The 22403-nt window shown below is 41.1% G+C and overlaps 1 protein-coding gene across 1 annotated transcript in view; it reads right to left on the reverse strand.

The window, feature by feature from the left end:
- Positions 1-1446: 1446 nt before the first annotated feature.
- KIF5C (kinesin family member 5C) overlaps positions 1447-22403 on the reverse strand; it is a 448921-nt gene continuing 427964 nt past the window's right edge. Inside the window, exon 26 of the mRNA XM_069225223.1 lies at positions 1447-6490. The gene's annotated coding sequence lies outside the window, so the exon portion shown is untranslated. The remainder of the gene's footprint in view (positions 6491-22403) is intronic.

Below are 22403 nucleotides of genomic sequence, written 5' to 3' on the forward strand. Positions count from 1 at the left end.
TCTGAGTAGGTGTTTTTATTCCCATAGTATAGCTGGATCCCTACTTTCCAGAAATCAAACTAATTTACGCACTCCCTCCTGTTCCTTTAACAGCGAGGTTGAGTCCGCCCAGGTGGTATTGTCCTACCTGGGTGGGGCTAGGTGGTCATATGATGAAGCATGACACTATATAGTGTGTGAGACCACCTAGTCCGTAAAGGAAATCCCCCTCCACAGACCTCAAACCACCCCTCGTTTTATCTTTAGTTGAGATTTAGGATTGGTATAGTGACGCAACTAGCACACTTTCAACCCATTTGTAATTCCAAAAAACCCCGTACTCTCTTTTGTGACTTAGTATCTTTTTGTGACAGGTTTCCACTGTTTTACCATTTGAAATGCTGCACAAATACTTAACACACTGTCTCTTAAGTTAAGCCTTACTGCTCTGTGCTGGGCAACCAGGCGAGAGCACAGGTTAATTTAGGGTGTGTTTGTGGATTATCCTGCCTAGGATCGTGGTTCCTGCTTGGACAGAGAGCATACTTCTGCCAACCAGAATACCAATTTATAACAGTAAAGGTGTGTAACAATATACTTGCTAAAATGTATGCAAATATTGAACCACATCTTACTTCAATAAACCATAATGATGATGTGACCCTGCTGGAAAAGCAAAAAAAGTAGGTCCCTACTCTTGTTTAAATAAAAAAAAACTGTTATAAAAGCAAATCTGTGTTCCGCCAGAGGTGAGACTTGTGGCTAGCTTTTGCTCATTAAGAAATAGCTTAAAACTCACATATTTCTACAACACCTATGACTACTGGCTCTAAAAATCTGGTCCTCTACACTCTTGCCCACATAGGCTTCAATTTACAAAGTTTTCTCAGTCCATTTCTCTATTCATCCTTCAATTTCTCCTTGCCCCTCACAATTCATCTGTTTCTAGATACAATATTTATATGTACTGCACCCTGAACTAAAATGTCATGTTTCTCAAAGATATCCCTTGAGCTACTAAACATTAAGTGCTTTAATCAGATGTTTATCATATACAACCATTTATCTCTGCACCTCTGTATGCATTATGTATGTACTCATATGCGATTGTCTTTAATTGGACGTCTGTATTAATCTATTCATCTATATGAAGCAATCTGCACTCCCCAGGATCTAGTCCACACTGTATAGAAGAGCTCAAGTAAATAACTTAAATAAATCAATTATAATAGCCTCTGACCAATGTTCTGTTATTTGGATGAGGTAAAGCCACCCTAGCAAATATCAGTACTACACTGTGTGCTTTTATTGCTACATTTCTGAGTTTTCCTGCTCAGAAGGAAGGATAAACTGCAGTATCCGAGTCTGTGCACACTATTCCTTCAGTATTTCCTTCTTTCTAAACATTTTCAATCTACACATTTTATGAGGTTTTTCCTGGTGAAATCTGCATGAGAAAAATTCATGAAAGTGTGATCATTTGCACATCTTTTAATGCCAAATCAGGCACAAAAACTAATTTCCATAAATGTTTAGCAATTACTCTGAAACCATAAGAACTGGCCAACATTAATTACATTGTCAGATTCAATACCTTTAACAAACAAATTTAACCAATACAGTTTAATTCAATTTTATTGTCACTTTAACATTTCATTTTGTCATTGTCCATCATGCAGTCTGCCAGTATATCCACACATTTTAATGGACAGCATTTTAGAATCAAAATTTAGTAGATGTTTCCTAGGGTTTGTTCTAAGGGCCTCTGTAAGGAAGCCAATAGAGTAAGGCATCATTTGATGCTAGTGTAAATAATATTTTCCTATTTCCATCAAAACATTTCTTGCACAATTAATTTGTAGCATTTTTCCTTAAAAAATGATACTGTACATATACATGGAACACAGAGAATATGCATCAGTGATACACATCACACACATTGGAAACAACATGTATATAATACTACAAAAGGCCTCGTTCCCTGTACTTCTCAAGAACCAAATATAATGATGAGTGAGAAGTGATATGAAATAAAAAATATAAGCATTTTTGGGATTGATATTTGTTCAGACTTTTGATAAGAGGATGTATTTGTCCAAGGACACACTTCTTGATCATCAATAAAATAAACAATGCTGAGGTCATGATACCTTAAAGTTACACTGCCAATGTACTCTAAATATGGATGACATGCAAAATCAGTGTATGGTGGACTTATGTTTACAAAGTTTGCATTGTAAAAGTTACAATCATGGTTTACAAAACACTCTCCATAAGTTCTCATAACATTTATAACCACTCAGAACATTAGCTTTTGATTTCCTGATACATTTTTATTCTGCATGAATATAGTTTTATTTGATGATAGCAACAATATCCTTTTCCTGAACTTGCTAAGTGTGGTCAATGTTGGTACGATCTTTGAAAAAATATTTTCATACACTCTAATCTATAAATCATGGATGGGTTTCATGATGCAGCATTTTAGAAAAGCAGAACCAAAGGAGCACGCATTTTTAGGAAAACAAGGTATTTGAATGCCATTCAGCTACACAGTATTTCCATGCTATGGTCATATAATATGGTGTATTATAGAAGTAATTTCTGACATGAGATATTTATACATTTCTTGGTAGGAATGCTGTCACGCAAATTTAGGACTGCAAATTGGTATTCATTTGTATAAAGGTGATTCCTGTAACTATGTTACTGCTGGTAAATTCCACACAGGTTTCACATGGAAAACATTTATTACTTGTTCTTTTAATACTATCCTTTTCCATGATTACAACTGCTTAGAAGTGGAAGGATACACATTCAACATGTGTTATGCCCATTAGCTGTGCACAGGCCTGATGAAGGTGTGGAAGATAATACTTCCATTGTTGTGTGGTCTCAGCAGTTGTCTTGCTTTTGGTCTGACCTTCATCAAGATTTGACCAACCACTGCTTAGTTTGAATCCAAACCAACTATGGCCTTCCCCAATCAACACCCTTAGTAGCAGACACAGTTCAAAGTGATGAACCTGCCTTACGAAAAAAGAATGAATATATATTTAAATGATAGTGGACTACAGGAACAATAATCAGTCTTGATGAAGCCCCATACCTGCACACGATACATATGCTGGCGCTCTATTGTTTCACTGCCAAGCTGTCGTCATCATGGAAAATGATGAAATTAAAAGAAAAAAGAAATAAATGTTTCCTATTGAAACCGGCATTGACTTTATTTATAAATACAACTTTATTACAAGTGTCACATTTGTATAAATGAATATGTGTGTAATCCCAAATTTAAGCAAATGCATTCCCACCAACAGATGTATTTACTTGTGAGTAAGAGGCTACATCCATCATGTGTAAATGTGTCAATTAACCACTTTATTTCTGCTCTTCATTACAATAGGCATTTTCTGTAACACAGAGCTCTGCGGGGCCTTTCGATACATATTTTGATACATATTACTATATTTACACATGTCTTGTCCCATATTTACGCTTGTCTTTTAGTGGCACCCTTCACATGTTCAGATTTCAAAAGACAAGCAGGCATTGTCCAACGTAGCATGGCAACCACTCTCCCTCTCTACAAACTATGTGGATTCAAATCTTACTCTAGAAACAATATGTTGTATAGCACAACACATATGCTAATACTTTTAAGAGGCTTCAGAGCAAATTTGTGAATATAAATAGGCCTGTCCCTTTACTAGAAACTATCACAGTTATGTTGCTTTATGAACAAAATGAGTAGCCACTATGTGAAATGTTCAAGCAGAAGTCAATCCAATATATTGAATAATTGTTTAAATGATGTATGCTTTTGTAAAGTGTAAATTTTAAATTTAATTTGTATTGCCATTTCTGTTGAAAGGCCTACTTCACTAATTGCCAGACCATAATTGTGTGCTCTCTATTCCACAATGCTACATTTTTCACAGATTTATGGGTTTGTACTGTATCACAGCAATCACTCAATTTGAATCTTGTATGCTTCTGAATCTAACATCAATTAATGCTATTCCAGCAATCACTCAATTTGAATCTTTTATGCTTCTGAATCTAACATCAATTAACGTTATCAAATATTTAAAAAAAAAGAAATGTTTCCAGTAACAAAAAGGAAATTATGAGTTTGTTTGTATGTCACATCATATTGATACCTAAGTTGATGAATTTTAAAATTCAAAAGTATCACAAAGATGGGTAGCTAATGCTTTCAATGTAACCAATTGTCTAGAAAAGTAACACAAATCAGTTTGTATACGTACAAGCAGCAGAAAGAATCCCTGAAATGGAAAACATTATTTAAGAAAGAATATCAAATCTGTAACTTCAAAAAGAATATGCTCATGACAATAATGGTTTTAAGCTAATTAGGATGTGTGTTTATTACATAGCCTGATATTTAAGTAGTAAATCATTTGTACATTAGACATTGTAAACCCCAGCCACATGGTCAAACTTTGAAAAGTTGACTTTCAGCTCTGTGTTTAGGTTGTAACATGCTAGATGAACTGACTGGCTGATCAGCTTCTGGCACAGCCCTAAAACTGAGATGTCAAAGTGAACTTGTCAAAGATACAGGAATGTATTCCAAACCATGACACATGGGATAACAATTTCCAATTCCATTGCTAGTAGTTCTTAATGGACACTGTCTAATGTGTGGTTAAATATTGGAAATTCGTAAAAGGGCAAATTTACTCACTATTTATAACAGGTGCAATATCAGCTCAAGTCCACACCTGTGTATGAATTACTACACTCAATGAGGTGATCTTGCAGGCTGAAGTTCATCTAAACCATCTTTTTCTCCAAAATGAATTTTTAGATTTTTATCTACGATTTCTTGCTGATTCTGTCGTTTTTTTAAATCTTGATTCATTTAATCAATTTCGACCCAAACATGCTGTTTTCAATTAATTTATATATTACAAGCTATATCATTAGTGTGTTTTGGATAGCTAGGCATCAGCACAAAGAGAACATCATATAAATATGACAGTGTAAGAAAATACAAAATAAGTTAAATAATAGAAAATAGCAATTTCCAATAAATAAAAATGTTCCTCATAAATAGTGCAAAATGAAGCTTTTAAATGCAAGTCAAAAAAGATTTGCAGAACATGTTCCAAGTGAATACTACACAAAGGTATAACAAATATTTTTTTGATCATACAAGTCACATTGCAACACTATTATTTACCAAATTCAGAGTAATCATCAGCAGCAACAAAGTGAGAGGGTATCCTTGTAATGTCTTAGTTCACACCCCTTATGATAGACTCATTAATATCATGTAGCTTGACTACAGAAATAAATTTGAGAATGCAAATCAAAAACACTCAAGATGCAACATTACATCAACTGTCCACTACTGCAGTTATTGATAACATCCTGTGTGATTTTATGTTTTATTTTTAACAGAGATAACTTGTTCAGTTTGTACTGCGCTGTGCCCCAAAAGGTGAGAAGTTGCATTGTTTGTGCATGTCCATACAACATGACTTCTATGTCATTCTATATGAGCAGATATGTGTTGTCTATGGTGTATATGATATTTTAATGTTCATTTAGTGTTTCCTTGATAATTCTATTACAATAGTTTAAATGTAAAAATAACAATGCCAGTAAAGTCCATCTCAGTAGTTGCTGTTTTTTTTTCTAAGTGGACCACTGGGTTCTAATTCAGTAATATGAGCTAACAATTTGTAGTAGTAGGCAGGCTACTGTCTTATTTCTTAAGTGTTTAACCTAGTGAGTGTGGATCTGACAGTAGTGGTTAAGATTGTTCATTTATCCACAAACAATTGATTGAGAGTAAGAAAGACTACCTAGAAAAAGTCAATCATTAGATCCTAAAATCCAAATGTACTTACATGTGTTAACATTGAGTTTCAAAATCTGAATATATATTTGTGGGCGCATTGTATCTGGTGATGAAAAGATGCCAATCTGTAAGGAATGTCTCACGTAATTTTAAGCAGATCTAAAATATTACTGTATTAAAAACAATTCTTTGGGGGAAATAGTTAAACTCGAAAGTTTAAAAGGTACAATTCAAATTACATAGCAGCACGCTCTCTCTGTTTGCCCTTCAAATATAAAACAATATGTTAATTATACAATATATTAACTGTTGTGAAGTTGCACCATTCCTAGCTAAGGACAGCCCACAGTTGTTAAATATGACACTGGATGTTGGAATTAACAAGAATCAATTTGTTTCAACGTAAGATTGCCCAACGCAAGAAGTCATGTACTCAGTGCCACGGATTCTGTGCAACAGATGAGGAACTGAAATGCCCGATCTTCTACTGCTCTATAGTTGTCTATGGTGAATAAATGATATCATTTTCCGAAGGGGAGCTGACATTTCTTCCACAGAGATTGCATGTAGAGAAAATTATTGTAAACCAGTGCACTGCTGATGTCTGTAGTAAGCACGAGTATAGTATGTAGATGCCGTGGAGAAATTTTAACATGCGAAGTGAAGATCTCTCACCTATCAAAAGAAAAAAAGGAAAAGATTATCAGCATGCTAAAGGAGTTGCAAAAAGCATACATTTACAATCGCCACCTAAAGTGAAGCAATTTTTTTTTATATCATGAATTTCTTTTTTTGCCTGTGTGTTTTAAGGTGTCCAAAATGCCTCCTTGTTGTCATCAAAATTGGCCTTCAAGATTAAAGATTGTCATATTTCTCTCTTGGGTATGAGTGGATTCTGATTGTTTTCCTCAAAACACAACATGTAAAATGTACACAAACTATCAACATTTTTTGTCATTTTAGCAAGGTCTGATTAAAAAAGTGTTAGACATGTTTTCCTGTATTCAAGCATCAACAAATATGACAGCCAAAGGTTACTATATAATTCAGTGTATATAACAGAAAGTATCCTGTTATTTGCTATCTAAATCAGAAACATGTATTGCTTTTTGCACTTATTAATCTGATGTAAACTCTAGAAACAATGGTATGTAATCATAGCCACCCGAAACCTTTATTTTTGTTTTTTACAATTTTCTGGAAACAAGAACACATTTTAAATGTTTTACTTCTTAAATGAGTATGAATTGGACTCTGTTTGATGGTGGTACAATCAAATAAATTCCAAAAGTAAACTAGAACATCTTTAGGTAGTTGTAAAAACAGACAAGCTCATTCCAGTCTCTCTGAACAGAAGAGGATGCATGCTTGATTGGGCTTTCAGAAAGATACCACTTCCAATGATAATTTCTTTACCATCATGTAATTGGCATCTCTTATTCAGTAAGAAATATTTAATTGCTCATATGGATTAACTAGGAGATGTCTTTAAACAGGCTTAGAGCCTCATTATGAGGCTGGCGGTCACAGGATGTCTGGCAGTCTGAGCGCCACATTACGGGTTTGGCAGGCAGACCCGCCTAAATACTGCTGTCCCTACCAGGATCAAAGATCCCGACAGACTGACGGTGGCCCTGGTTGTAATCAGCCAGGGTGGCTCTGAACTCAGTGCAGCCCTGCTGATTACAACCTTGGTCTCCAGCAGCCTTTTCATGGTGGTTACCCCACCATGAAAAGGCAGGCAGAGAACATGTGCAGGGAGCCACAGGGGAGTCCCTGTGCTGCCCATGCCCATGGCATGGGAAGTGCAGGGCCCCCCTGCCCAGCACCGTCGGAACGGCAGACAGTGCCCATTGGCCCCCTCTGTGCTACAAGGTAGCACTCGGCTCGAGTGCTATCTCGTACCACTGTTTCCACTGGTCAGACCAGCTGGAATGCTCGGTTTCAAGGTTTCTGCCGGTCAGCCAGGTCAGGCCGGCAGAAACCTTGTATTAGTGTGGGGGGGATGCCACTGCCATGGTTGCGGCGTCCTCCCCGAAAGTTTGGTGGTCTCGCGTAGGGACTGCAAAGCTGCTAATAAGCCCCATAGTATCTCCCTTGCTTGCTCAGAGTTAGCCATTCTAGAGGCATCATTAATTTCAGGGAAGAGGAAGTGCTCTGATTATGAGATGCACCCATGACTATGGAACACTGCACCTGATTCCCATGAATAGTCCCCATTTCTTCCAATAAATTCAGCAGCCAAAGTGTCGATGTGAAACACACCTAGTACCCAATGTACACATTTTCTATTCACAAAAAGTGGTCGCAATTGCACACAAACTATTTGCAAATGGAAAGGAATTTTGGGAACTGACCCATATACTAATAGGTTGATTCATAACATTGTGAATCATAGTCGGTCGCAATTCGACCATCTCATTAATATGCATTAGGCAGGTCGCAAACTTTGACCCACAATAATTGGCTAAAGTCATAGGCATGGTGTCCTGCTGGAGTCATTAGACTACCATGTTCATGACTGCTTTTAAATAAAGTAATCTTGTCCTTCGAAAAGAAGAACTAATATGAGTGTTAAATATTGCAATTTCTGTGAAATGTAGTCATTCACAGAAGCAACGCCTCTTGTTTTATAAAATTAACAAGATAAAGTGATCCATAGGACCACTGTCTACTACTAAGAAAAGGTATTTAACATTTTTTTTTTTTACGCATCCTGTTGCCACTGGTCAGCTGGGTAGTTTCAGGCAAAGGCCTCTTGTTGCTTATTGTGTCACTGTAGCTTAAACAGGAGGTCAGCCTTATATTCCTTGGATTCCGTCACTCAACCCCCAGTAAATCCAGCAGCAGAAGTCTGTCAGAAAAGCAGTTTTCCGCCAACCAGACAGTACACACTCAAGTATTGTTTTGGCCTAATGTTCTTGCCTCTTGAAGGGTGCCCCAAGTGGTATGTGTAAAACTCCAACAGGCCTGTCAAGCAGGATTTGACATTATGTCAAAAAGGGTGCTCACAGCCCCACCCAGCATATTCTGTCACGTTTGGTGGGGTCATCTCTTCCTATTCATGTCATTGCCCAATTGTTTACTCCTGGCAGGATATTGCATACAGCTGCATAAATTCAGTTTGTGAAGGCAAAAGAAGGTGAAAGAGCAACCATGGGTGGAAACCAGAGGCGAAACGACAAACTTTAAAAGGCTCAGATTCCAAATACTCCTGCTAGGCCATAAGTTAAAATTGTGAGATTGGTTTCACACCCCATGCTTCTCTCAAGCTCGAAAAGGCGCCTGAAGGCAGACAAGCACCAGTCAGGCAAGTCCTATTAAGATTGTGGCTCAGACAGTAGCCGGACTGACACTTTTGTACAAATGAGGGTGAGAGACAAATTGTTTGGTAGATTGCTGACGTCACAATACAGAAACAAATTGACCTGCCTCATGTTACTCTGCTGTCCTCAGCCCTCCATGCAAGCTAAACACTTTTCTTGGATCTCAGAAACTCTTGTTCTTTCTAGTTTGCATAAGGAGACATTCTAAATACCTAGATTTTCCTCCCAGAACAACTTCAAATTTCATGGTTAAAAATATACAGTGTGATGAAAGGGGACTCATCCTGCTTCTGTCATTTTGTCCAGGACAGCAGCATGTACCAATTTGGGTAGTTCTCAATTTCTTTACTCTTAGCCAGCTCTTCTCTTGCCCGTGAGCCTGGTGAAAAACACTTTTTATACAGGTCTCTGCATGTTACCTTCCCTCTTGTTCACCTTTGTCTCCTCCCTTCCAAAACTAACCCTCCCTGCCCTCCATTAGCTCTGCTCTCACCGGTAGTGAGAGGCCTTTAAACTAAAACAATTATAGCCAATATGTGTCATTTTCTATCCCAGATAGCTCCTGATTCAACCCCTCTGAATGCCAGCTCCTGTCTGCACACATCCTTGAAAAGTACTTGGAAACATATGAGACAAAGAAGGGTCTCAACTCGAGACTGTATGGCATCTTGTGTTGTGAAGAGGGGAATGGTAGATGAGGACACCAGGCACAACAGAAAAAATGAGATAAAGAGAGAGATCCTGCAGGAGATGTAGGTTCGTTTTTGGAGGGACATACCCAAATGCTTTCAAAGCATCCAACACAGAGAATCAGAGTAAATTCAGAATGCATTGGTATCGTAACCCAAAAGACTAAAGCAAAATATCTCAAATACGACAGACTTATTCTGGTGGTGTGATGAGGTATGTGCTTCTTAGTCCTTAGTAGGTGGGAATGCAAATAGATACAGGCATACTGGAAAGAGAAGCATGGTCACACAGAGTGAGTCTTGGCTCACCAATAGCAAGGGATCCTGGAGCGATACTATTATATAATAATAATACAGTGGGGGGTGATGAAGCAGAAAATGAAGGTTTTGATTTATTGACGCATAAACGTAGTGTGAAATAATCATGTGTGACATTAACCGAACTAATAAAGATTGTACGGGGACAAAATGTGCCCTCAGAGTAGTTTTGCCATCATTTATACGCGTGCTTTATATAACGTGGTGTATTAGAATTGCACTAATCTGACATAATCATAAACGTATGCTACGATTTGCTTGTTTGAAATGCTTTAGCTTAGCATTACTTTAGCGGAGGCTTTGGCCTAGTTGCCCGGTCTCACGGTTTAGGTGCTCGGATTTTTTTCACTGTGCTAATAAACGTGTATCTTTGCTTGAAGCTGTACTTTTCCACAGAAACTGTTCACATGCTTATCTTAAAGTTTCGTGCCAGCCTAGCATATTTTCTCTTTAATTCAAGGTCGACTTGCAGGTGCGGACAATGGAGGCTCTGAAAGTAAGCTAATTGGTAGACAATGTTGCGATTTGCGTACCCATCTCCAAGGATAATGTATGCTTAAGTAAAGGCTTGAGAACTGTCGTTTTTGATTGGACAATTTGAAGCTAACCTATGAACCCTCCAATGGAGACCCTACTGGATTCGAACTGTTGTCTATAAAAACCAGGTGCACGAGAAGAAAGTAGCCATTAGGAGCTCTCTATCATCGGACATCCCGCCATTTTGACTTCGTAGCTATTATGGCCCACTTTGCTGCGACGCCATTTTGAGAGACTTTGATGCTTTCTCTAATCGAGAGAAAGAGACTTTTAATGATTCTTGCCCTAACTTTGATTTGATCCCTTTGCATGAAGTAGTAGTGTTACCTTGCCGCCGTGAGGCAATTGCCCCATCCACCCCTGCCCCTTTGCCCCGTCCCATGCTGATCGAAAACGGTACCCATGCTGATCGAGAAACGGTACCTGTGAGACGAAGACTTCCTTGTATGCTGATCGTAATTGGTAAATATGAAAGGAAATTGTACAATTGCATTGTGTTTCTTATTAGGTAACCAACTGCTGATTTTTTTTTTTTATCAAGATCCCTAGTTAGGAGTTTTCTAAATTAATGTGCTAAATTGTTTTGCATGAAGTCCCACATGCAGATGCTAATTTGAGGTTAGACGAGGATCCCATATGTCGCACGATGCAATTTGAGATCTTGTTATGCTGACTAAATGTATGCAATTAGTTCATTACAGATTATCGTATTAGTGATTTGCATTGCTATTATCGAATGCCTTGTGATTCAAATGCTACATAGATTGCATCTGTTTCGACGCTATGGACAGCTATTAATGTTCATTTATGTTTATCATTTGGTGTTGAGACACATTTATATCGTGCTAGCTTTGTTAATATAGGGAAATAAATTCACTAACTTTGCAATAAACTGGTGTGGTTATTCCTGACTGAAAGGTCAGGGTTCGCCGAAATTTATTCTGGATTAATTGTTAAGTGTTATGTCGATCAAGGTATTGCCTATGTTCGGTATTGATTATTGATTTGATGCGACTGATCGATATAAGAGTACAGAGAGTTCCCACTTAGTCAAAAGATTCATCGGCCTAAAGAGCGTCCGAACACAGGTAAATTATTACTACGGACCGCTCTATCAGTAGATGGTAGCAGAGGACGGTTTCGTCTTTTGGGACCTTGTACTCCTAAAGTACATGGTGTTGAATTAACGGTTACGCATTTTGAGACCCCACTTGACAAGTTGAATTAGATTTTTCTTGGGTAAAACAGATTGAGAGAATGATGATGGGCTAAGTCCACCGCGACTTTCCCGGGATCTCGGAGCTTGCGAATGGAGAGAACGGAGGTGTGAGATCAGCGTTGGCGGTACTAGTGATGGTATGAGTGAAGTTAGGGTTTTGCGCTTGCACAGCTTATTGCCGCAAGGTGTGTGAAAAGGTTGCGAGGATTTTTTTTCTTTTAGAGAATAGCGGAGGTGCGACTCCGAGTGTAAAAGTAGTGAAGTCGTCGAACTTCATAGAAATAGCGGAGGTGCGGCTCCGAGGGTGAGAGTAGGGAAGTCGTCGAACTTCATGTGCGTGTGGCGCTTTGTGCATAAAAAGGTCCACGTGGTTGTTGTTGTTGAGACGGGCCCTGCGAGGTCAAGAGACTCCGGAGTATGTTGATCCATGTTGTGGTCTGGGCGGTTTAGTAGGTTGATCGGGCGTGGTCAACGAGTCGGTACGTGTGTTAGGGAGTGAAAGAAACTTCGACTTCGGGCTTTGACAAGATTCTAAGTGCACTAGAATAGATCATTGACAAGTTGAGAGTAGGTCTGCGGGTCAGATTTGCTTGCGAACGTGGGGACTGAGAAAGACGGAATAGCGGCCGAGGCTAGTGAAAGGTCCCTAAGGTCCTGAAGCGACTGTGTTACCCTTCCCGTAGTAAACCGACAGATCTGTTTTATTTTTGGTAGCTCGCAATACATGCAAGAAGTTGCTACGAGAGGAGGTGAGTGAAGGAGGACTAGCCGCGAGGCTTTGTCAGCCGCAGTGTGTGTGAGTGTGACGTCACTAGGAGCCGCGCTGGGATAGGTTGGTGGGTGAGAAGGGTCGCGCACGGATTGGACGCAGTCTGTGGGACTCGATTGGAAGGGGAAAGGCAGGCGAAGAGTATTCCGGGAATTAAAGTCACCTATTGATTACAAATTTTGTGGAATTAAAAGTCACCTATTGATTATAAACTTTGTGAAATAAGACGAGAAAAATGAAATTCTTTAAAGCATTCAGGAGTGCGATGAAGGGGGAGTCTTACATTAAAGCGAGTGTAGGAGAGGAGACGCCACCCGAGGGTACACCAGCTTACATTGTAATGGAAGAGAAGGGGGTAGCTCCGTGCCTTTGGCTAAAGCAATGGCACAAACTGACAGAGAAACATGGGAGCGTAGCGTTCCCGATACATGGGACATTCAATATAAGGATTCTAGAGAATTTGAGATTCACGATGTACGACATGAAGGTGCCTCCAAGGCCAGCACAGTTTGAGGCTCTAGCAATCTGGGAATTAATGGCTAGACAGCAACAGAAAAATAAGTTTGAAACAAGGATGAGGAAGGTAGAAAAGACACTAGCGGATGCTAGGTGGGATAATGCACAGAAGGTGTGGAGGTCAGATGTATTACAGGGGATAAAATTGTTTCCAGCAATTACTAAGGAAGGAGAGGAGACAGGCAAGAAAGCTACCTGTAAGACGGACAGAAAGTGTCCCAAGGATAGAGAGGACGAGGAAAAGTTGAGAAGGGAAGAGGAGTTAGAGGATGAGGAGTTAATCATGCAATTGCTGAACGACCGTCCACCGCCTTATGCAGAGAATGGACAAGGTCCAAGTACCAGTTCTGCCCCTCAGGCACCGGTACAGAACAGTGAAACCCAGAGTTCAGGAGCGTCATCAGGATCTAAGGACCCGAGTTTATTGTTCACCCCGCAGATACCACAGGTGAGGAGAATATATCCAGATGTGCCCGTGTTGAAACCAGCAGAAAATTATCAGCCGCAGATGCCAGGGTACTACAACAGTGATAACAGTGCAGGAATGATTCTAGACCCAACCGCAATGGGAGGACAGAATGGTCACAATCCAACAATGATACAGGCTGAATCAACTCAGTTTTTGATGCCTCAGAAGCAGATGCAGGGAGGAAACGTACATGCTCAAATGACGGGGAGTCAGATGGGCATGCCAGCAATGATGACCCATAGTATGGGAATGAACATGCCTCAGAACATGGGAAATGGACAGAACCCAGACGCGATATCCCTACCCATTACTGTAGGTCCACCGGTACCTTTGTATAGTCAGCCTAACTTAGGTATGAGCAGTCAGGGACCAATGCTGCAGAATGGGACAGAAAGGAGGAGCATAGAAAACACCCCAGGGATAACTCCGATAGCGGCTCAGCCAACTGGGTCTGGGTCCTTGATGGAGTTTAGTCCCATATGTGCTCAGTCAACACTGGTGAGGTCGAGCCCCCCACTGATAATACCCTTAACATCGAACACTGAAAAGTTGCCTCAACCATCAATGGCAGTCGATGTGAATGCCACGCTGATGGGGGTGAATGCGCAACAGTTGACACAATGGTTCAACAGTCTAAATTCCACACAAAATTCAGCCAGTGGGAAAGGAGAAGACTATATGAATAGGGTCAGGTTGAACATGGAAGCACAGGAATTGGTGGAAGGGACCATGGGTGTGAACAGGTTAGAGTCCTACATGGAAGAAGAGCTGAGGTATCTATGTCCCAGGATTACGAAGGAAGTGAACAAGGTACATAAGAGTCTGCAAGAAGCAGCTGACAGAAACGGGGTTGATATAGACAAGATGAAACACTTGAGCAGGAGCTACAGGTTAGATTTTGGGACCACAGATTTTGAACACATGAGGTCAGCAGGCATGAAGACACACCTTAGAGAATTGCTGCAGAGTGCACAAGTGTGGAGGTGCTTACACAAATGGGAAAGCAGGTGGGTAAAGAGGAAGGAAAAGAGGAGGGACAGTGCTACAGAGCACAATGAGAAAAGACCGCAGAGTAGTGATACAGTAACAATGTTACCAATGAGGGAGACTGCAGGGGGAAAATTAGTACATGTACCATGGCACAGGAGTGACATTCAGTCTTTTACGGATGATTTTTCCAAACTGAGAGAGAAGCCGATCGAATGGTATCAGCAGACTGATAGGTTTGTGAAGCTTGCAAAATGTCTCTGGGAGGACCTGAACACTCTCTTTGAGATTGTGGTTCCGGCAGATTTGTGGGAGGATTGCAAAAGAGCGGTAGGTTGGCCGACGAGTGAACCAGAGAGAGACAGGGAGACGGGCGCACCATCACCTATGGTGATGAGCTTGTACTATAAGGTGATTGAGCATTTGAAAACGAAGGTACCCGCGAAAAACGTGGATTGGCAGAAGATTGATCGAACGGCCCAAGAGGCTAAAGAGTCGATTCATAGTTACTATGAGAGGTTGTTGAAGGCGTTCAAGAATTACAGTGGCACGGAAACAATAGAGGCGAAGGACATGCTTCATTTTGTGTTCAGATTTGTGGAAGGGCTGAGGCCGGAGATAAGTCAGATGATAAAGTCGCATTTGATTTGTTGGCAATCGAAACCAATTGATGAGGTGTTGAATTATGCGAAATACTGTAGCGACGAAATCGAAGTGAAACAGAAAAAGTTGAAAGAGAAGGTGATGATGATGCAGCTTAAGGCAGCTCAGACAGGTCTGCAGGGTTTGCAAGGGATGCAAGGGTTCCAACAGCAGGTGCCGCAACCGCAGCCGCAGTTGCAGGGAAACATGGCGTTTCAGCCACAGCCTAGAGGCAGAGGTAGAGGAGGTTTTGTGAATAATGGTCCGGATTTGAACACTGTCGTGACGGGTGTGCAGGCAATGAAGAAGGTGATGACGTGTCACGTGTGCGGAATTGTAGATCATTGGAAACGCGAGTGCCCGATGGTGGTGCAGGAAGGTGCAGGTGCGGGTGCAGGTGTAGGTGCTGGTCAGCAAAACAATGATGTCAATGCATTTCAGACAATGAAGGGACCGAAATTGAGAGGTCCAAACCCACATTTTCAGACCATAAATCAATTGCAGGGATTACAACCTATGCAGCCGCAGCAAATGCAGATGCCTCGTATGCAGATGACGCAAATGCAGCCAATACAACAGCAGTTACCTATGGTACCTAATCAGCAAATGCAAATACCCTTGGCACCAATGAGTCAGCAGCAAGTGATGGTTCCTCCACAGGTAACGGGTCAGGTAATGAGTACAAATGGAACCGTAAAACAGTTCCCATTACACAGTGAGAGTGGAATAAACAACGTATGGGAGAGTGAAAGTTCAGGAGAAGAAGGAGATTGTGTGCTTGCGGCATCCTTGGAAGTTGATCAAAGGGGTCCGTACGTAGAGGGAAGAGTAATGGGTCATCGTGTCTCGTTCTTGGTTGACACGGGAGCCACACGTTCAACAGTTAAGAGCAGTGAAGTACCAAATTTGCCACTCTCAGGGAGGACAGTTCAAGTGGTGGAAGTAGCAAACAGACATCTGACGAACCCAATTACAGATCCGGTACCAGTCAGCATCGGTAACTATCAAGGGGTGCATCAGTTTGTGATATGTGACTCAAGCCCAATAGCACTGTTGGGGAGAGACCTATTGTGCAAATTGGGTTGTTCGATCATGTGTTCGAACGAAGGAATAACAATTCAGACGAGCAGTGATGGGGAAGAAGAGGACAGTGTAGAGGGGGATGAGGTGGAAACAGTAGATGCAGAGTATCCTCTGATTTGTCTTTTCCCGATGATAATTGAAGAAGACATCCCAGTTGAATTACGGGAAACAGTTGGAAAAGAAGTGTGGGACATGACAGGGAAAGAGGTGGGATTGATGAAAGGAGTGGAACCAGTGAAAGTGACTGTAAAGCCCAATGCAATCTTTCCCCAGACCCCACAATACCACATGCCACAAGATACCCTCATGAAAGTTGCTCAACTTATTGACGAATTTGTGAAACAGGGGGTACTGAAAGAAGTGTTAAGCAGTCCATGTAATTCACCAATAATGGGACTAATAAAGCCGAGTGGAAAGGTCCGACTCGTGCAGGACTTGAGGAAAATAAATGACATCATAGTCAAATGCTGCCCTGTCGTACCGAATCCAGCTGTGATAATGTTTCAAATTCCTTGCGATGCCGAATGGTTCTCAGTCATCGATTTGTCACAGGCATTCTTTTCTGTGCCTCTTCATGAGGACAGCCAATTCCTCTTTTGTTTCAAATTCCTAGACAGAGTATACAGTTGGTGTCGAATTCCTCAAGGGTTTTCTGAGTCACCGTCAATATTCAATCAGATTCTAAAGAAAGATTTGGAAGAATTAGAATTGCCATTCGAGTCAACCCTAGTACAGTACATTGATGACTTACTGGTTGCATCAAAGACAGAAAGTGGCTGCACAGCCGATACCATTGCTCTGTTGAACCATTTGGGAAGGAATGGACATAAGGTGTCTCCTTCCAAATTGCAGTTTTGCCAGAGGAAAGTGAAGTACTTGGGTCACCAGATAGAGAAAGGGTCACGGAGAATAATGAAGGAAAGAATAAGAAGCGTACTTCAAATGAGTCCACCAAAGACAAGGAAGGAGGTGAGGAAGTTTTTGGGAATGGTGGGGTATTGTCGCCAGTGGATTCCCAACTTCTCGACTCTAGCGAAGCCTTTACTGAAACTGACCCAGAAGGATGCGTTGGATCAAATTGAATTGAAAGGAGATGAGATGGATGCTTTTGTTGAATTGAAAGAGTGCATGTGCAGGGCTCCAGCTTTAGGTATGCCTGATTACACAAAGCCTTTCACATTGTTTTGCCATGAACGTGATGCATGTTCTTTGTCTGTCTTGACTCAAGCCCATGGTGGCATAAACAGACCAGTAGCGTATTTTTCAGCTACTTTGGATCCGCTCGCAGCAGCACTCCCAGGGTGTTTGCGCGCCGTAGCAGCAGTTGGTATCAGCCTCACTCAGAGTGAAGGAATAGTGATGGGACATCCAGTAACAGTCATGGTCCCTCACTCAGTTGAGATACTTTTGACCCGCTCCCGAACGCAGCACATGACTGGAGCAAGACTCACGAGGTATGAAACAATAATTCTGGGCTCACCGAATGTGCAGCTGAAAAGGTGCACTACGTTGAATCCAGCAACGTTGCTCCCTGGAGAAAATGCTGAAATTGAGAACACTGAAGACGTCGAGCATGACTGTCTTCAGGTGACTGAATTTTGCACAAAACCTCGACCGGACATCAAGGATACTAAGCTTGATGAAAATGACCAAATTCTTTTTGTTGATGGTTCATGTCTAAGGGACGGGATGGGGATTTTGAAAGCAGGATATGCTGTATGTACTGTAACAGGGGTCTTGGAAGCGGGATGGCTTCAAGGAGTCTATTCTGCACAAGTAGCAGAACTTGTAGCCCTTACCAGAGCATGTCAACTGTCTGCATTGATGAAAGTCACACCATTTACACGGATAGTCAATACGGGTTTGGGATTGTGCACGACTTTGGCCAACTATGGTCACAGAGGGGTTTCCTGACTTCTTCAGGATCCCCAGTGAAGAACGGGGAGAGGATAAGAGAATTGTTACACGCCATTCAAGTGCCAGCTGAAGTTGCAGTGGTAAAGTGTAGTGCCCATACGAAAGGACAGGACTATGTTTCTCTGGGAAATGCATATGCGGATCAAGTCGCAAGATTTTGTGCCTTGAACTGTATATTACTCAGAGATGAATGGAATTCAATAAGTGAGCCAGAACTCGAACCAGCTGAAGCATTTGCCTTGAAGGTCGTAGATACAATAGATGAACTAAAAGCATTACAAAATAATGTCAGGGAGGATGAAAGAGATTCCTGGATTAAATCACAATGTATAAAGAGACAAGATGAGTTATGGGTTTCACATGAGGGAAAATTTGTTTTGCCAAATAGTCTCTTATCACAGCTTGCGCAGTTCTATCATGGGCAAGCTCACCGAGGGAGAGATGCCATGATAAGATTGTTCAAAACTGATTGGTTTAACCCCAGATTTCGTCAAGCTGCAGAAGCAGTTTGCCATCGATGTGTCACTTGCCAGCAGATGAACCCAGGAAAGGGAACAGTTGTGAACGCGAGCCACATTGGTAGGGCAAGCGGGCCTTTTAGTCGTATGCAGATGGACTTCATTGAGATGCCTGTGCATGGAGGTCTGAAATATGTGTTGGTGATTGTGTGCATTTTTAGTCACTGGATTGAGGCATACCCCACACGTAGAAATGACAGCCTTACAGTTGCCAAGCTATTGTTGAGAGAATTGATACCACGTTTCGGATTCCCGATCTCTTTAGAATCAGATAGGGGAAGTCACTTCAATAACGAGGTGATAAAGTTACTTTGCGAAGCGCTGAACATTGAGCAAAAGCTGCACTGTAGCTATCGCCCTGAAGCATCAGGACTGGTGGAGCAGATGAATGGTACACTGAAATCGAGAATGGCGAAAATATGTGCATCGACAAATTTGAAATGGCCTGACGCATTGCCCTTAGTACTAATGTCAATGAGAAATACTCCCGATAGAAAAACTGGATTGTCTCCGCATGAAATTCTCATGGGCAGGGCTATGAGACTTCCTGCAGTTCCCGCAAACATGCTTTTGAATATTACAGATGATATGGTGTTAGACTACTGCAAGGGTCTGGCTGACGTGGTTCGCTCTTTCTCTCACCAGGTGGAAGCGACCACCTTGCCACCGATCCAAGGTCCAGGACACGCACTGAAAGCAGGTGACTGGGTCGTGGTAAAGAAGCACGTGAGAAAGTCGTGTCTGGAACCCCGTTGGAAAGGCCCTTTCCAAGTGATCCTGACGACAACTACCGCTGTGAAGTGTGCGGGGGTTCCCAACTGGATTCACGCCAGTCACACAAAGAAGGTGTTGTGTCCCACAGATGAGGAAGTTGAAGCGCTGAAACTGCCAGTGCCTGATAAAACAGTGCTGAGTGCTGAGACAGAACAAAACCGAACTGAAGGCGAACAGGCAGAAACAGGAGAGAGAGAGATATTACTGGAGGGCGAAGAGTCCGACTCACTTGGGGAAGACCAAGGAGAAAATTCAGATAGCGACGCAGAAGCTGAAGGTGACAAACAACCTGAAGCAGCTGAGGGTAGCAAAAAGCCTGAAGCAGCTGAAGGCGATAAGGAACCTGAAGCAGCCGAAAGTGATAAAGAGCCTGACGAAAGTAACGGTGACGAAGGGCTCGAAAAAGGTGAAAAGGCAGGAGAGCCTGATCAGAGGAGGGCTTTCCCAGAAGTAGACGATACAGAAAAGGAAAAAGAGAACGTGATTGATTCCTCAGAGAAAGGGAACGAGGCAGAACAGAACGAAAAGGTTCAAGCTTCCACAGAAAAGAAAGCAGGTCCATCAAATGGACATGGTGCAAAGAGGAGACTAAGTATCTCACCGATAAAAGAAAAGGGTAGAGAAAGTTTGAACGACGGAGGAAGGCCGAAAGTGAAAGAGAAAAGAAAGGAAGTGACTGTTGTGGAACAATCGTCAAGTGAAGAAAAAGACTTGACAAAAGAGGAAAGTACCAGCGAAGCAGAGTTGAAAAGAGAAGCAAAATTGAAAAGGAAAAGGATACCAAACAGGAGATATTCTGGTCCTGAATGGGCATATGCAGTCAATGACGATTGGACTGACGAGTTTGTATCTCTAAGCATCGAGAACGAAGAAGAAGAAGAGATACCAATAGAAAAGAAAAGTTTCATAGACTCTGTCGATTGAAAGAATAGTAAATGATATTGCTTGCTAAAATCTAACGTCACATTGCTAAACCGGATGAGACTTGCTAAACAGATAAAGACTGAGTTATTGCCGAATTGAGACAAATGCTGCTAACCGATAAGTGACTGGCCTTTTGAAGAAGATGGTGTGAACCTTGCGCTCGTTCAGCTTCGTAACTGAATTGCTAAATAGTTTCTTTTATAGGTGCTTCTAGCTCTCTGATTCTATACAGATCATGACTAGGTACGCTATGCAAAATAATAGAAAGAAATATTGTAAATATGTGTGTATAGGCTTGGTAATTGCATGTGTACTAAAAATAATGGCAATTGTGCTTGGAATGCATGGAAAGGGTGAGAATGAGAATATTGAGGCTTCTACTTTTGCTCCTGTTACTGTCACTGAATTAACACCATTGAAAAGACTAGCATTGGATGAGAGGCTCTTGCATGATAAGAAAGAGCTTTCGTATAACGTTTTCTATCGCTTGTTAACAGAGTATGTTGAGACTATGGATGCGAAAGATTGTTATGTGTGTACACAGATACCGACATCAGTAAAGGAAGGGGTAACTTATCACCACATGCCTCTTACATATGGGATTACATGTAGTATAGTAATGTCTAGGTTTTATGGTCAAACTAACATACAGTATTTTTACTCGAATTATGATGTTACCTTTGCTTATGTTCCTATAATAGCGCAGCTAAGCCAGACTGCTAAAGATTGGGATGCTAAAATCATGAGGGAATTTTTCGAGCCAATGCTACCTTTTGAAACGGCTCATGTTCATAGGGAAAACCTTACTTGCTCAGTCTCTGCTGTAGAAATAAGCTTTTTAGATCGCACAGATGATAGAAGGGCGCAAATGAAGGCGAAATTAGAAAAAGAGCTACATAAGAGGACTTCAGTAGATAACTATGATTTTGCTGCTATAAAGACACAAGGGAAAATAGCTTTAGATGCTTGGCATGTAGGGAAGTTTTGTATATATCGAGGTGAATCTTATTATGACAACATTTTTGTAGGGGCGAGTGAATGTAAACACACGTTTATTTTTAAGGCCAAATGGACATTCATGATGAACGGACTTGACCCTGTCATTCCAGGTGTATATTACATTTGTGGGTATAATGCCTATTATCGTCTTCCAAAGGGATGGTGGGGGAGATGTTATTTGGGTATAGTGTTCCCAAAAGTTTATCAACTGGATGACGTATCGATGATTCAAAAGACATCTGGATCCCATCGTATCCAGAAAAGGGAGACCGCAGCTGCTGTGGTAGGTGATATATTTGGAGCCATGATTCCTTCATTGGGAGTTGTGTTGAATTCCATCAAAATAAGAAAGTTGTCTACTATAGTGGATAACATGTTGACAAAGTTTTCAGGTGCTATAATCCTGATAGATGCTGAACTTGCAGCGGAAAGAGCTATGACTCTTCAAAATAGGCTTGCTTTAGACATTCTTTTAGCAAAGGATGGAGGCGTTTGCAAAATGCTTGGTACACGACACTGTTGTACCTATATACCCGACAATAGTGTGAAAATTAAAAATATGCTTGCTAATCTAACAAAAGAGAGTGCAGATTTGAAGGAATTGAAAGAACCAGGAGTGTGGGAGAAGGTTGGAACGGGACTTGCTTCAGTGGGACATTGGATTGGGGGAATTTGGAATGGAATATTATTGAAAATAATAGAAGGAATATTAATAGTAATAATTTGTGTATTTGGAATTTGGGGAATAAAAAGGGGAATAATAATGATTATGGAAAGAATTAAAAGAAGAAAAGAAGAGAAAATTATGAAAAGAATGGCAGAAGAATACAAAGCGCAAACTAGGGGAACTAAGAGGAAAAGGGAACTGACAGAATTTTAATGGAATAAAATTTGTGGGCTA

Source organism: Pleurodeles waltl, chromosome 3_1 (genome assembly GCF_031143425.1).
Source record: "Pleurodeles waltl isolate 20211129_DDA chromosome 3_1, aPleWal1.hap1.20221129, whole genome shotgun sequence".
Classification (NCBI taxonomy): domain Eukaryota; kingdom Metazoa; phylum Chordata; class Amphibia; order Caudata; family Salamandridae; genus Pleurodeles; species Pleurodeles waltl.